Consider the following 15,857-nt stretch of genomic DNA (forward strand, 5'->3'; position numbering starts at 1 on the left):
CCTCCTATCAGTGAGGTCATATGATACATGTCTTTCTCTGATTGACTTATTTCGCTCAGCACAATACCCTCCAGTTCCATCCACATCGTTGCAAATGGCAAGATTTCATTCCTTTTGATGGCCGCATAGTATTCCATTGTATATATACCACATCTTCTTTATCCATTCAGCTGTCGATGGACATCTTGGCTCTTTCCATAGTTTGGCTATTGTGGACATTGCTGCTATAAACATTGGGGTGCATGTACCTTTTCAGATCACTACATTTTTATCTTTGGGGTAAATACCCAGTAGTACTATCACCACTGTTATTTTTATTTTTTTTTTTAAAGATTTTTATTTATTTGACAGAGAGAGAGACAGTGATAGAGGGAACACAAGCAGGGGGAGTGGGAGAGGGAGAATCAGGCTCCCCGCTGAGCAGGGAGCCCGATGTGGGGCTCAGTGTGGGGCTCGACGTGGGGCTCCATGTGGGGCTCGATCCCAGGATCCTGGGATCATTACCTGAGCTGAGGGCAGATGCTTAACGACTGAGCCACCCAGGCACCCCCAATTGATCGTAATTTAAAACAGCATTAAGATAAACTGGCAGAATGAACATTATATATAATAAAGAAGAAAGTAGTGTGGATTTGAAGGATCTGAGAGGACTTTTTGGAGGAAATTGTTCTGGAGTTGAGCTGGAATAAGTTTGGATAGGAGGTAGAGGATTTGCCATGTGAGGATGGCCATAAAGAAAACAAGTGTAAATAGATACAAGTAAACTTTATGTGTGTGTGGAACTGGTAGGGTATTGTGGATGGGATAGAAAATTCCTATGGGGAAGGTAATAGGAAATAGGTTGGATATATAGAGATGGAGAATCCCGCATGCTACCTTGAGGAGTTTCATTATGATTTTGTGCTAAATGGAAGCTTTTATGTTTCTTCAGCAGATAGTCAAAAAAGCAGTATCTTAAGGAAAACAGAGATTCCATTTCATTATGTGGGTAATGTATAGATATGAATAAGAGAACTTGATGCCAGACACCAGGAATACCAGCTGAGGTGTTTTATAAAAAGGTAGTTTCCGAATAGAAGCCTTTTGCTTTGCTTTGTTTTGAATATATAGAATATTTACAGGGTAAATATATGAAGGATTGTTCTCTGATTTTATTATTATCATTTTTTAAACCATGAATGTGTAACATGGGAGACAGTCTCCCAGAAAACATTTTTCCTTGATTTTATTTACTAACCTAGTGTTTCATACTATGTTTGGAAGATTGGAAACTCTAAATAAATGTTAGCTTAATTATGAACTTGTCTTCCCAATTCTGTTGCTTAATAGCATCTCAAGTTATTCCTTCCACCTGATCTTGTGTGTAGTCATATAGTTGGTTTACCAGTTGAATTGCTGTGTATGACCTTACCTTGCCTAACATTTTTCTTACTCACTCATCATGGACAGTAGAGGGATCTCCTGAACAGCAAGCAGGGGTCCACTCCCAGTCAGAATCCATTTTGCAGAAGTGCCACTGGAAGCATAATCTGCAGTGTATCTTTGGAAAGGACATGGTTGGGTAATTTCCCCCTTCCTTATTGCTCAGAGAAGTACTTGAAATTCAGAAGGGTATCAGAGCTACAGTTTTAATTCTCTCTACTTACCTATATGTACTTTTAATGGTAAAACTCTTTTTTGCCACTAGAGAATGTGTTTATTTTTTTTTTTAAAGACCCTTTTATTCTACCTTGTATTGTTGTTAGTTGAGCCTATAACACTTAGCCAAGGTTGGCAATAGAAAACATTTGTTGAATTAAAATGCTGTTCTTAATATTGGTATATAAACATTCACTAGCAAATTAGAATTATATTTTTACAGATTTCTTTCTTTCTTTCTTTTTTATAGACTTCATTTTAACTCATGTTATAACTTGGGTTACATTTAGAACAACAAGCTGAAATTTTAAGGCATCTCAAAAAGATACACAATCTCACCACATGTCATCACATTCTTAAAAAATAAAAGCAAGTCTGTTCAGTCCAAAGTGATGTTACTCTGAAAATTTATGGAAGTATTTTAAAAAATAGAGATGGGCAGAGAAAGTGGAAAACACAAACACAAAACAAAACCTTTCTTTATTAGAATAGATCTGAGAAGGGCTTATCAGTCTAGTCCTTTTTTTCTTTGGTGTGATTCTAAAAAGTCGTAAGTGTCCTTTCTGTTGGTGATCATTATGGAAATGTGAGTAGTAAAATTATAAAATAGCCTTTACTACAGAGATAATTTATTTCAGAGTAGAAATGCAATCATGCCTCATGCTGTATGCTTTTCCAAAGATGTGGGCAGGCTAGGCTGAGAGCTGCTCCACAGACCTAGTGCCTGAACACCTCACATCACTAATACCTTCCCATGAAACCATGCAGTACACCAGCATGTGAGCTTAGCACAAAGGCACAGTGAAAGGTATTGTCATTCAGATTACAGAGGGGGTTGATCACGTAGAAAAACCCTAAGGAGAACAAGGTAGGAACATTTGAAGTGGACAATGGGGTAGGGTGGAGAAGGTCAAGACAGTTTAGGAGGACCAAACTGGTCAGAGCTAGGGAATACCATCAAGGAGGCGATGAAGCAGCAGGGAGTCTAAGATTGGGTCCTGGAAATAGAGGTCATGTGTTACAGAATTTTGATCTTGAAGAAATTCAATAGATAATCTTATTAAGATAAAAACCCATTTCTGAATTTGACACCATGACTTATAAAGGTTAAATGACTTGTTTGTAATTTTAATCATTAATCATTGACAGACCTGAAAGAGCCTAGAAGTCTTGAAATCCTGCACCCATGCATTCACTTAACAAGTATTTACAAACTGCTTACTATTAGCTCGGAGATAGGGGTAAAATGATATTTGAGATGAAGTTTTTACTTCTGAGGCTCTAATGGGTTAGTGGGGGAACTTGCTGGTAAGTCAGAAAGTGGAAAACAGGGTTATAAGTGTTGGATCAGACATGTTCAGGTGGCTTGGAAAGCCCCAGGAGGGGTACCTCAACCAGCTGGATTGTGGGACTGGGGCCAGAAATGGTTCTGGGGCAAGCTGACATTTCATCAGAGCTCACTCTGTACTGTGTTGGTGTCCTGGAGATAGTGCAGGCATTTTTCATGGTAGTTTAAGATAGAATTTAGGTAACTTTATCCTCTGCTTTTACTTTTGAATCTTGTTCAATAGCTAGAGGAATTTAGTCCAATTTTTAAAATAGGACACTAATGATGTATGGTCATTAACATAACATAATAAAAAATATGTTAAAAAATATAATACAAAGAAAAGAAAAAAAATAAAATAGGACATTACAGACGTACTTGGCATATCTCTATATTGAGCCAAAACATAAACTTTTTCTTTATAATATAGGATATTCTGTTGATTCTTTTACTTCATAGTGCTGATAGCATAAAAGAGTAGGAATGAAAGAGAGTCTGGATTCTGTGCTCTGGAAAGAAGCTAAAAACATAGGATATACTACTACATATTTATACCCTAGATTTAAAAACACACAAAAAAAGAGGTTTTATAAAGTGTGAAAAGACCAATAATACAGTTAATCTAAAAAGTGTTGATGGTTTAAACTTGGTGTGTTAGAACGATTTTGTCTGAAAAGAACATGATTAGCTCTCCACTGATCCTATATGCAAAATATATTTTAGATGAGTTAAAAAATAAATACCCAAAATGGAAACTGTAAAATACTTTGAAGAAGGTATGGCTGAATCATTTGATAGTAGGGTGAGGAAAGCTTTCTTTGATATAAAACCAAAGGAAGTTACGATGAAGGAAAGTTTGATAGATTTGATTATGTGAAATAAATATCTCTTATTTGTCAAAAAACTTGAAATGATATTTAAAAGCAAATGAGAACCTTGAAAAGTATTTGCAATATCGAACCTATCACTCATGTATGAAGAACAGTCACACACACATACACAAAGAAAAGCAGGGGGGTAGGGGGAGAAAAAGCATTGACTTTGAAGGAAAATGGTCAAAGGTCATGAATAGACAGTTTGGTGGTGGGCATAAAAAGCCTGGAAAATGTTTACATGACTTTACTTAACATTTTCCACCTCTAGAAATTTTTCCTAAGAAACAAATTAGAGACCAGAGCAAAGGGTTTGTTGACTCTTGCGTTATTATGGCAGTAAATGTCCTAAATGTCCAAAGTGGTCATCTGCTAAATAAACTTTGACCTATCCAAATGCTGGACTGCAACAGTTGCAGCCATTCAAAAATCATGTTTTTGAAGACTATGTAAAGATATTGAAAATGCTGCTATTATATGGTCAGATTTTTTAGAAAAGTTACAAGATGGTGTGTGCTATAATTCCAATATTTATTTATTTATTTATGTTTTTAAAATATTTTATTTATTTATTTGACAGAGAGAGTGAGCAAGAGGGAGAGCACAAGCTGAGGGGAGAGGCAGAGGGGGAGGGACAAGCAGACTCCCCGCTGAGCAGGGAGCCTGATGCCGTGAGGGGCTCTATCCCACCTGGGATCATGACCTGAGCCAAAGGCAGACGCTTTTTTTTTTTTTTTAAAGATTTTATTTATTTATTTGTCAGAGAGAGAGAGAGAGAGCACACAAGCAGGGGGAGCGGCAGGCAGAGAGAGAAGCAGACTCCTTGCTGAGCGAGGAGCCCAATGTGGGACTCCATCCCAGGATCCTGGGATCATGACCTGAGCTGAAGGGAGACACTTAACCAACTGAGACACCCAGGTGCCCCTGCCAATATTTGAAAAATAAATTATGTATGTATAGACAAAAGACTAGAGGAACATAGACTGTGTATTGTGAGTATGTGTCTTAAATGTGATTTTTCTTAGAATTTAAAAATGCTTTTCGTGTTTCCTGTTGCCTCATACATTTTAGTGAGAAAAAATTAAAATTATGGACTAGCAATCTATATTGAATTATAATCATATTGTATTTATACAAATGATTTGTCAACTCTATTTCTCTGTTCTTAAGGCAATATGATACATCAAAATTCAATAATTAGAATTAAAGTTTGTTCAGGTGAGGGTCCAAGTTGAATCAATATCTAATAGTTTTTGCTTGAGAATGTTACAGAATAATGTTACTACAGTTGGCTGTATATTTTTTTACCTGACTAGAGATGAAATTCTACTATGCTTTCAATTAAGTAATTTTAAATATGAGAAAGGCAAAAACCATGAAGAGCAGAATAAAGAAACAATTTCATATATAAAAATACCAAAAAGCTATACTCTTTGCCTTATTTGCTCACTTTTAGAAATCCTGTAGCTGTATTATATTTTTCATTAAAATCTGGATATTTCGTATACTTCCACATTCATTGACAGGTAAAATAATTCCAAAATGACTGTATGAATCAGTACAAAGTAAAACAGTATATGTAGTAATATGTAGGCAAATAAAATTGGGCTACAATTTTTAAAATCAATTGACTGCTTTCTAATTGAAGAAGAAATCTATTTCAAGTTACCGTTTATGGAAATAGAAAAAAATGGCTGAGGGTAGAAGAGTGATGTGAAAGAAAATAGTTCACATCATTTAAAAATAGGTCTTGGTACATTTAGTTGGGAAAAAAGATGATTGATTAGAGCCATTTTCAAAGATTCCTCACTATGGAATTGTCTTATAGTCTGTTTTCCAATGAAATTCCTACTTTTTTGATTTGGTAGCTAAAGGATCTGATGTTTAAATTCATTTGATATGAAAATATCCCAACCCATTGGGCTTGAATACTATGAGCTGTCATTTAGCACAATCTTTAGCAATTCCATCAAACTCTTTTACTGTTCTTTCACATGGATACAGAAAGTTTAGAAAATTAGGACAGAAACCAATAAACAAAAGGCACCCAGAGAAAAAAGTAGAATAAGGGGAATGTATCTGAACTCTAACTTAATTTACCTTTATTTCTGAAATGTCAGTTATTGGTTTAGAAACATGATGATGATAGCAAATAAGATTTGTTGAGCACTTACTATATGCCATCTCCAGTGCTTGCTGCTTCACATGGATTATCTCTAGTGGTCAACCAGAGCCTTTTGGGAGAGGAAGTTATTTTATCAAATCTCAGGTGCATCCTTATTTTATGTGCCTCAAAGAAAGAAAAAATACTGTCACTTAGACTATACTATGATTGACTGCAACATATACCCTAATGCCAGAAATGACAAAATATTTAAAGAATTGTAATAAATGAAATGCATTGGGTGGTAGATATGAGACTTGACTAGCAGATTGATCAGTAGCTGGTTCCTATCTTGAAGGTTGGTTTTTAAAAAGGTTATTATCACTGAAAGGAGAAAATTTTACAAATGTGTGAACATGGAAATAAAAAAACAATGAGTGCTTCAATTCAGAATGAAGGTGGGTGTCTTCTCTGCATCTCTTGGCTATGTTTAGGCCTGTCCTTTTTGGGAAAAGTGTACAACACCCATTTATGTGAACAGAAAATTAAAAAAATAGGATTCCAAAGGGTCTGTCAGTCTTCAGGGAAGGATAGCTTTTTCTGTAAGCAGATGCTAAGCTTTAATTAGACATTAGATTGCAAAGTTGTATTCCTGGCAGTGAGGATTGGTGATGGGGAGGATTTTTAAAGTAAAACAGTAAATGGATATTGAGAAATAGATAAGTTGTTACTAGGGGAATGTTCTTTCTAGACATACTGAACCGTAAGCAATTCTTATACATGAGACTCTGGGGGCAAAATAAAATAACCCTTACTAGCATGCAGAGTTTACAGATTTCACATTCCCTGAGCACAGTAGACAACAAGGTATAAGTCTAATTGAAAATATGTTGTGATTTAAATCCTGCCTATTAGCTGGTACAAACTTGAGGATGGAAGAGGGAAGAGAAGGAGGAATGGAAGGTTTTTTTTCAAAAGGTAATACAAGGGGAGCAGTTGCTGAGACTGGATACTGCAATATCTAGTATGGTATTAGTATATCTAATCATAGTTGCAGAGAGCTAGGACTTGTAAGGTGATCCTTGGAAAAAAAGGAAAAAGTTAATGCTTTCTTTTATTATATAGAGATATTTGGTCTTTGTTCCCAGTTCCTGGCACAGAGCTCCTAAATCCCTTGGAATTTTCTGAGTGATAAAGGTAATATGAGCATCTTTTGTTTTAATGAGGCAACTCTTGGTGGGCCCCTAGATAGCTTCAGATGGGGGCTGGTCCACCAGAATAGCAAGCCTTGACCAGAAGCTTGTAACTTTCAGCCATCACACAACCTCTGGGGAAGGGAGAGGGACTAGAGATTGAGTAAATCACCCATAGCCAATGATGTAATCAGCCATGCCTAGGTAGTGAAACCTCCATACAAATCCCTAAACGACAGGGCTCAGAGAGCTTGAGAGTTACACCCACATGCTAGGAGGGTGGCACACCCCAACTCTGAGGACAGAAACCCATGTGCTTGGGACCCTTCCAGACCTTGCCCCATGTACCTCCTTCACCTGACTGTTCATTTGTATTCCTTGTAATTAACCAGTAATAGTTATGAAAATATTTTTCAGAGTTTTCTGAGCCATTGTGACAGATTATTGGATCTGAAAGGATGGGGTTGGGGATCCCTCCTTGGCTGTGTAGGCAAGTTGGATGGAGTGTCTTATGACTGATATCTGAAGTGGTCAGTCTTGGGGGACTGAGCCCTTGAACCTGTGGAGTCTGATGCTAACTCTAGGGAATTAGTATCAGAAGTAATTGAATTGTAGGACATCTGGTTGTAATCAGAATTCGTTGGTGTCAGAGTGATGTGAGTAAAAGCAGCTCAACCATAATTTGGAGAAACACGGAGTTAAAGGCCAGAAAATTGGAGGAAAGAAGTAAGGGTTGATGGGAAGTGAGTTCAATGGAAGCTAAGGAAGTTAAATTGATAGACTAGAGTAAAGAGTAGTCCAATAAGGTGCTTTAGGATCTAAATCTACAAATGCTGGGCCCATGGCAGAACATTGTGTTTTTGGTCGCTCTTGTACATTTTCAGTGGGCAGGGAACATCAACCATTAAAATGTGGCTAGACTAGGAAAAAAAGGCTTGAGTCGCCTAGGTAGACATTTTCCTGGTTAGCCAATATATCCATTGACAGAGGTGCTTAAAGGATTGGAAGTGTGTTCAATTAAGCAATTGCCCATGTGACTCTGGGGCTAAGGAATACCTTCCTGTCTGAGGCCCGCCTTGGGTAGCAGATGACCAAAGACAAAGTACAGTTTGTTGATGTGATCTGCTGGATACAAGTGAAATCAAGTGGGTAATGTGGAATCCATTTATGCAAAGCAAGGAGCAGACAGTGAAGCAAGCAGGGGAAGAACACCTTTTAAGCCTTCGCTGCCAGCCAGGAAGAATTAGCCTGTGATTGAAGCAGTGCTTATTGCAGGTCAAGGACAAGGGGGCTGTGCTCAGTGCCAGCCCTACGAAGGCTAGAATCCCACCTGGAGAGTGGGGGCAAATCAGACAGAGGTGTGTTTGTATTACTAATATTAAAGAATTCTGTCTAGGCTTCCTTGAACTCATATGTTTGTCTCACTTTTTATTTGTCTGTCATTTTTTGTTATAAGGCTGGAGCTTTTTCCTTTCAACAGCTTGGTGTTTTGCATAGTCATTATTGAATAAAGCACAGACAGTGCATTATCTACAATTTGCAGTTTGGGTTATTAAGAACAAAAATTTAAGACACAAAGCAATCTGAGCGTAGAATACTTTTTAGATACGAATAATTGTTTCCTTAATTGTCCAAAGTCTAGCTTTGTTCATACTCAATTTGTTCGTATTTTTTTTGTGTGTGATTCATCTTTAAAGATCTTTGTAAAACATGGTAGTTATTTTTCTTAGATATAATAATTCTTCCCTTTTTGCACTTATATTTCATTAGATTGTGAACAGTTTAATTATGCCATTATAGCAAGAACAACTGGCAATAAGTGTGGGAACACAACATTGACTCTAGGTGAGTGTGTAAGTCGGGATGTAGGGAGAGCATGTGCATAGTAGACTGGCCAACAGAGCATGCTGCCCCAGCGTTTCGGTGTGCGTGTTTCACAGGGGGAATGGAGAGCTTTGGCTCCCTAGGTATCAGGCGAGATCTGCTGCTGTATTTGTGAAGTTCACAAATTCTCTGGCTCCTTTGTTCCTAGGCTTTGTAGAGATTTGGAGGTCTTTTGAGAATCTTTCATTTATATATTACTCATAATCCATATTTGTAATTACTACTAAAAATGAACATAATGGAATATATTAGTAGTTGGAGCTGGTGTTAAAGTAGATAATAGACTTTCAAATAAAACCTCTAAGAATTCTCAAATTTACAAGTAAATTTTTTTATGATAATTCAATGTATTTTGGCAGTAATGGTAGGGAATAATATTACGAATTGATCATTGAGATCTGTCTTTTAAACTTATCCTATAATTAGAGTTTGACTCTTCATATTTCTGTGTATATGAATTTGTCTGTTTGCTTTGTTTTAAAATGTGATGCTAAAAATACACAGAAATTGAAATTTAGTCCCACTGCAGTCCCATAATCTCCTCCTATTTTGTTCTGTTGCTAAGCCAGAAATTCACATTTACTAGATTATTATCTATTGCCATGGAAATCGTTTTGTTATATTTCAATTTCACTACAGGAACAAGCAGCAGGAGCTAATGGACCATAAGAGGGAAATTTGTTGTTTAAATAATGATTATCTTTTATTTTTGGGTAACATGAAAAGGGGAAAGTACAATTCTTTTGTCACACAGCATGAGAAGGTAAATGGATGAGAGTTAGGGGCAGAATTCACCTTAAGAAAATTCACGGCTGAAAAAAAAAATTCATGGCTGTCTTGTGAGTCAGAAATTACATGACCCACTCACAAGGCTGAACTGTAAAAGGTGTCCATACCAAGCTATGTTTCATCAAATAACAAAGGAAGTCCTTGTCTGTGCGCTGGGCTCCCCAGAGGTGAACAGTGAGATGGAGTTTGGGGTGCAAAATATGCATCAGGGGTTGTGTGCGTTGCCTGGAAGGGGGAGCTGCAGGATTGGGCAGAAAAAGAAGCCGAACTGCCCAGCGGGCCCCAGGAAACTCAGGTAGTATTGCCCTTAGGGTTGCTTCCTGTTGCCCTGCTTTGTTGTGGGGAATGTGGGCGGCCCACATGGTGGTGGGGGGGGGGCTGCTGTCTGCAGCTGCAGGAAATTGATTTCTCTGGATCTGGAGACTGTCTTCTGACCACACTCCCTGCCCATGGCAGTGAGGCTCATGTGGGAGACGCCTCTGTCTACGCCAGTCTTTTTCTCCTATGACTATCAGGGATTTCCTGCAGTTTTATCCTTACGGTATTTATAATTCCCAGTATATATCACCTTTAATCAGGCAAGTGTTCACATTTTTTAGACATATTGATGATAAAAGACCTTTTAACGTCCTTATTTGGTTTAAGTGCTTTTTGAATTATGTAGGTTGTATTCTGCCTCTAGCCACAGCATATCCTTTTTTTTTTTTTTTTAATTCATAGCAGATTGTGGCCCTTCATAGAAAGTTGAGACTTTTCTTAATAGTAAATGAACATTTATAAATAGACATATTTTTAAAAACTTTTTATTTTATAGTGATTTCAAGCTCAGCAAAACATTTCAAGAACAGGACAAAGAACTTCTTCACTCACATTCCCCTGTTACTAGTAGTTTACTACAGTCGCCTTACCATATTCTCTTTCTTCTCTCTCTCTCTTTCTCCCTCACCCTTTCCTCTGATACATTCTTGTTTTGAAGATTTTTTTTTTTTTTTGACTTGAGAGTAAAAATTGCAGACATGATGCCCTAGTATTCCTTTGGTACTTCAGTGAGTATTTCCTCAAAATAAAGATGTTGTTCCACATAACCCCAATATAATAATCAAAATAGAAAATAAATATTAATATAATATTACCATCTAATCCACAGATCTCATTCACAACTCACCAGTTGTCCCAGTGATGTTCTTTATGAGTCCAGAAACCAGGATCACACCTTGTGTTTAGTTGCCTGGCTTTCTGGTCTCCTTCAATCTGGAACTGTTCCTTATTCTTCTCTCATCTTTCATGATCTTGATATTTTGGAAGAGTTCAACCAAATCATGCTTCTCTATTTGGTTTTATCTGATGTTTCCTCATGAATGGGTTCAGATTATCTTGGGCAGGATTACTATAGAAGTGATGTTGTGTTCTTAGTTCATCATGTTAAAAGGTGGTCAGGCTTGTCTTATACTTTTCTTGTTCCAGCCTTGGAATTACTAAAAAATTCTGGTTCCTTTTAATGGAGAATGACATTTAGACATTTAGAAACCAAGGTCTGGGTTCTAAAGATGCTCATTGCTACTGGAGTATCATTCCTGCTAGGTCTTCTCAGGGAATGAAATTAGGAAATACAGTTTTTATAAACTCTCTCTCTATATATGTATCTATCTAGAGATATCTCTCTATCTCTCTATCTCTCTATGCCTGGATCCTATTAACCTTAAATGTTTACCTGTTTGCTCATTTCCCCCTGTATAAAACCAGTCTCTCAGCTATGTGGGTCACAAACTTGACTTGGCCCTACTATCCCCAACCAGCTGGTTGAATATTTGGTTTTGGCTTTGCTGGCCATGCCAACTACTTGCTCAGTCTCAACCAAGGGGAAGGGGCCCAGATGCTTCTTATGTTTCCTATTCCTATTATTATTTTTCTATGGATATAAAGTGCTGCAGTGATTTAAAAAAAAATTCAGCAGAGGAGGTAGTATTTGTTATGGGTTATATTGTAAAAGACATTCCTAATTAAAAATGGGATTCTCTAGTGGTTTAGTGGTTTCTTTTTTTGTTTTATTTTCTCAAAATTTTTACTATTCTAAGATGTGAATGACAGGATTTTAGTGCTTAGCTTAAGATTCTGTTAAGGATGATAATAATAGCACTGGGTTATGTTCTGGTCATTTCTGATATTAAATATAGTTTCTGAATAGAAATCCATTTTATTATTAAGGCAGATCTTTCTTTGGTTTCTTTTGGATTTATTTCCTGGCCATTCAATAAGTGATAGCTATTAGCAAAAACAATTTTTGTTGAGCCTTGTTTATTGGTTTGCAATAATGAGAACAGTTATTGAGTCCGATAATTTTGTACTTTTATTTTCAAGTAACAAAGTGTTCTTATTTTGTGATGATACTAAGGAAAGGCAGTTTAAAAGCTAGTTTTAAAGGATCTGTAGCTTTGAGAGGTTATAATTTAGAATGGAGGCATGGTGGTCAGAGGAAATGAGCCAAAGTTAAAAGCCTTTTCTGTGCCATTGAATCTGTAACCATCCTCAAAGTACTCTGCACTTTATGTCACAAAAAAGCCTCAAATCCAGTGGGTAAATGTTATCTGCAGGAACCTCATCATTTCTGAAAACAGTTCTTTTATTCTTAGAGTATTTGAACAAGAAATACAAATAATAGTATTTTCTTCTCTTTTTGCAGGACAACGTATGGATATAGGGGTTCTTCTGCTATTTTTGAATGAGTGCTTTGTGATATAAAAAGCAAAATCAAATTTAAAATTAATGGATGGTGAGACAGAAACTTAAGGTGTTGGTTAAATCTCTTTTGCCTCCTTTGTGAAACAGGGGTATCAGTTCTCATCTTTTCTTGTGGGGTTTTATGCTTGATTTTCTTTTGGAAGATATATATAATTACTTGTCAGCCAAAAGTTTATGGCATAGACACTTTTGCAAATAACTTTTAAAGGTAGATCTTGATTATATATAACCTGTAAGGAGCACACAAGATATGGGTAAAGCAGTTGATGAGCAGTGAATGTGATTGTACAGAGGAGAGAAGTGAGTGAAGGCTCATTTCATTATTGTACTTTAAATATGGTCACATTTTCTCATGTGGGACATCACTGGGACAACTGGTGAGTTGTGAATGAGATCTGTGGATTAGATGGTAATATTATATTAATATTTTCTATTTTGATTATTATATTGGGGTTATGTGGAACAACATCTTTATTTTGAGGAAATACTCACTGAAGTACCAAAGGAATACTAGGGCATCATGTCTGCAATTTTTACTCTCAAATCAAAAAAAAAAAAAATCTTCAAAACAAGAATGTATCAGAGTAAAGGGTGAGGGAGAAAGAGAGAGAGAGAAGAAAGAGAATATGGTAAGGCGACTGTAGTAAAATACTAATAACAGGGGAATGTGAGTGAAGAGAAATGAGAAAACGTGTCCTTGTCTAATACAACTTTAGTTGCTTCTTATCCCATTCTTCGTCTCCTTTACTCTGTCTCTCTCTGTAATACAAACTCACTCACACACAAATACACGTACATTCGCACTTGAATTTAAATAGTTGGCGTGCTTAGAAATATTCCCAACTGGAGGCCACACAGGGCCAATGTTTATAATTGTGTGTTTGTGTATACGTATGTGTACACACACACACACACACACACACCATTTTAAAATAGTTGGCCACCGAAAGTGCTTGGCTTATTTTAGGTATGCAGCTCACATTTGTTGAGTGAATGAATCTATGAGTCCAAAAAGACAAGTAATACTAAGGACTGAAGCTAACAGGGTGAAGAAATGGGCAGTCTCATGGAGACATCATTTCTGCTATGAAGATTTGTTTGTTGTTGAGATGGCTACTCCAGAATGATCTAGTATTCATATGGAGCGGTTGTTAGGTTGAGTCTGCTGCTTTACCCCACCTCTCTGAACCAAAATTTATTTCTGATTGACAGAGGGTAATTAATTGAACTGTACAGATACTTTACTGGAAAGGGTAAATCATGCCTTAGGTGAGGGTAGTGATCTGGGTATGGGACCAGAAATGTATACTTTTCCCTCCTCTCAATAAAGCTCTTCTTATTGCAGCTCATTTTATGTCTTGTGACAGCCAAGTAATGCAGAGTAGAGTGAAATGATTTTTGTATGAAGAAACCATAGCAAACCATGCAGGACATTTGCCTTTAAAAACAACAATAAAAAGATCAAACATTCTCTAGTTACCACTTAAACATTTTACAGTTTGGAGTGGTACTGCTAGTCCTATCAATGAAAATTACCTCTTGACATCTTTTTGGAGTATCTAAATGTGTGGTCAGGGACCCACTTGGGCACAGGGTAGTGCTATGAGCCCTGTTCACGATTTCTGAACTACTTCCTTATGTGCCCGAAATGCTGAGAGCAGGGCACTGCTTCCCCTGCTGCTTTCAAATGTCAGTATCTTCCTCCTTTTTTCCACGTATAGTTACATTTATTCCATTGTATAGCAGCAAGTCCACTTCTAATTCACTGAAACCATTTTCCTCCGTTCAGTACTAAGACCTCCAAAACCACTAAGTCCAAAGGTTCAGGGACCAAAAAATTCTTCAATTGGGTTATTAGGTGTAATAGAGAGCCCAACAAAAATGCATACATGTGTACACCAAAAGACGTACACAAGAATGTTCGTAGCAGCACTCCTCCTAATAGCCCCACATGGAAACACCTCTAATGTCTATCAACAGTACAATGAATACATTGTGGTATATTCATTAAATGTGATATAATCATTCGTTGTATAGCAATGGAAACAAATGAACAACTGGTCCAGGTAACAAAGATGAATCTCAAGGATGTTAAAGGAAGCCAGACAAAAAAGAATACATCACGTATTCAATTTATATAAAGGTTAACCACCGGCAAACCTCATTTTTGGTTTTAGAAACCAGGGTAATGATTACCTTTGGGAAGGAGTAAGAGTAAAGACTAAGAAGGGGCAGACTAGTGTTGTAGTTATTGATGTGGGTGGTGGTTATATAGTTATCTTCACACGTTGTGATAAATCGTGCCAAATAATTACATTTGTGCCCCTTTCTGTATGTGTTATGTTTCCATTAAAAAACTTATTTTTAAAAATTGATGTAATTGCCCTCTTGTGTGTAATGTCTACTTTTTCTGGATGCTTTTAGGGTGTTTTTCTTTGTCTTAGTTTTATGTTCGACTATAGCATTCATAGGTGTGATTTTCTTTGTAATTTTCCTACTGTGTTTCACTGAGCTTTGTGAATCTGTAATTTCATGCTATTCACCAAATTTAGGAAACATACTGCCAATATTTTTTTTTAATTAGACATAAAGAAAATACAGGGACTACTCCACTTGGCATACCTTCAGAAGGAAAAGATGGCACCATATATGCATTACTAGTTGTAAGCATATACTTCATTTTATAGGTCAGCATCTCAAATTTGCGGGTTACTGCCACCCAGCTGGCCCCATAAACTGAACCAGTTTTCCAATTTGTTCTAAGTTCTTGTCTAGCCTGTCAACTCCTAAGCCACTAACGATTAACCAGTGTATACCCTTACCTCAGGCCATGCCTCCTAAAGTTCTTCCCAGTGGAAGATTTTCTCTTTACCAGTGTGTTTTAGGACCACTAGAGAGGGGTGGTGTTGTATAGTGACCACTTACACCTAGCTTTTGCCAGCTCAGTACAGGTCCTTTTATGAATGAAAAAGACCCACCTTTTTTTCTCTTTCATTAACTGACCAGAGGGAACTTCTTATGATGCCAATTTATATGGATTGAGGGAGAAGTGCTGAAGGGTTAGGGGCAGCTACCATAGTACCACTACTACCACTGCTACCTCTTCTACTACTACTACCACTACTACTACTACTACCACCACTGCTACTACCACCACTGCTACTTCTACTACTACCACCACTACTACCACCACTACTACTACTACTACCACCACTGCTACTACCACCACTGCTACTTCTACTACTACCACCACTACTACCATTACTACTACTACCACTGCTACTTCTGCTACTACTACTGCTACTTCTACT

At 37.1% G+C, this 15,857-nt stretch overlaps 1 protein-coding gene across 6 annotated transcripts in view; it reads left to right on the top strand.

Annotated features, from left to right (window-relative positions):
- Positions 1 to 15,857, top strand: part of IMMP2L (inner mitochondrial membrane peptidase subunit 2) — a 750,329-nt gene that overhangs the window by 106,863 nt on the left and 627,609 nt on the right. The window lies entirely within an intron of this gene.

This window comes from Leptonychotes weddellii, chromosome 12 (genome assembly GCF_054177405.1).
Source record: "Leptonychotes weddellii isolate Sample4059 chromosome 12, ASM5417740v2, whole genome shotgun sequence".
Taxonomy (NCBI): Eukaryota; Metazoa; Chordata; class Mammalia; order Carnivora; family Phocidae; genus Leptonychotes; species Leptonychotes weddellii.